The sequence below is a fragment of the Sapajus apella genome, unplaced genomic scaffold (genome assembly GCF_009761245.1).
Source record: "Sapajus apella isolate SASKATOON/1434 unplaced genomic scaffold, GSC_monkey_1.0 scaffold187, whole genome shotgun sequence".
Lineage (NCBI taxonomy): Eukaryota > Metazoa > Chordata > Mammalia > Primates > Cebidae > Sapajus > Sapajus apella.
The window spans coordinates 1238539-1240163 of NW_022437127.1; the positions used below are offsets into that span (position 1 = coordinate 1238539).

General features: G+C 44.1%; 1 non-coding gene across 1 annotated transcript; it reads right to left on the reverse strand.

Moving 5' to 3' along the window:
* Nucleotides 1-1362: 1362 nt before the first annotated feature.
* On the reverse strand, nucleotides 1363-1526 carry LOC116543414. Its single transcript, XR_004265567.1, has one exon. It is a non-coding gene; the product is annotated as a U1 spliceosomal RNA (small nuclear RNA).
* Nucleotides 1527-1625: the final 99 nt, after the last annotated feature.

The window sequence follows — 1625 nt, forward strand, 5'->3', positions numbered from 1 at the left end:
AAAAATCTCAGTATTTAGATTACAGAATAACAAAGTATGGAATGTGATCTGAGTAAAAACGGAGTGAACGTCATTCAAAGACAAGTAAAAGCCTTTATCCTGTTGGGGAAATGGTTGGCATATTTTCATTGAATGAGAAAAAGTATGATTTCCTATTGTCTTTATTTGAACTTTAATATGGTTTTACAAGGAGGAAAAAGGAGAAAGAAGAGGAAAAGGAGGAGGAGGAGGAAGGTGTACATTGATGTCACGTTAAGAAGTGACCTGTGGTGGATTTGTAATGTGTCAATTTTACTAATTCCCAGAATTGGCATCTTTATTTAGATAGCTCTGGGTTAGCCTGGGCTACACAGGAGACGCTTAGAAGATAGAATTGAAGCGGCTGTTATACTCTTTTGTACACCGGGAAGGGAAGGTCAGTCCACTGGGCGTTGTAATAGCTCAGGCATGATCTTCAGCTTCCCTCACCCTGGGTGTTTTGCTACTTGATTCGACACTAAGATTAGAAGTTGGATTCCAGCTGGGTTTTGTTATATACAATCTGGTTTAAGTTCCAATATTATTAGGAAAGCTTTAAGGTGCTTCAGGAAAACACTTTTTAAAAAATCAAATCTGGTAAATATCAAAAGCATAACCCAGTGAGCCATGAATCAAACCCTTTAAAGCAGGGTTGTCTATCTTTTGGCTTCCTTGGGCCACATTGGAAAACAAAGACAATTGTCTTGGGCCCAACGCAATTGAACTAATATGTCTGTAAATCCTGTAAACAGGCTAGGCACGGTAATCCCAACATTTTGGGAGGCCGAGGTGGATGGATCACTTGAGGTGAGGAGTTCAAGACTAGTCTGGCCAACTTGGTGAAACCCCATCTCTACTCAAAATACAAAAAATTAACCGGGCATGGTGGCCTGCCCCTATAATCCCACTTACCTGGAAGGCTGGGTTATTCTCTGGCTGAGGCAGGAGAATAGCTTGAACACAGGAGGCGGAGGTTTCAGTGAGCCAAGTTCACAGGATGCACTCCAGTGGACTGTTTAAAGGTGGCTGTTAATAAATGTCCACAACTGGCTGCCATATAGGGAAGAGAAAAAGCTTAGTGTTTCTTCTCCAGAAAAAAAAAAAAAAGTATGACATCAGCATTGGCTTCATCATATGGCCCTCAAAGCCCTGAACTTCACTGATAATAACAATGTGGACCTCCCTACCACACTGCTGGGATTACACGCTTGAGAAACAATCCCTGACAAAGCTGTTGGTTTCCAGGAAGTTCCGATACAGAAATAAGTTACCTGCTAGTTCTTGTTAACGTTTGACTAAACGTTTCTAGAGTAAACGAAGCCTATTTTTGAGACATCAAAAGATCAGGGGAAAGCGCGAACGCAGTCCCCCACTACCACAAATTATGCAGTCGAGTTTCCCACATTTGGGGAAATCGCAGGGGTCAGCACATCCGGAGTGCAATGGATAAGCCTCGCCCTGGGAAAACCACCTTCGTGATCATGGTATCTCCCCTGCCAGGTAAGTATGAGCTCTCTCGCCTCCGCCCCGACACAGCCTCATACGCCTCACCCTTTACACGCACGGTCACTTGCCGCGGGCACCGCGTCCCCAGCCCTCCTAGCCCG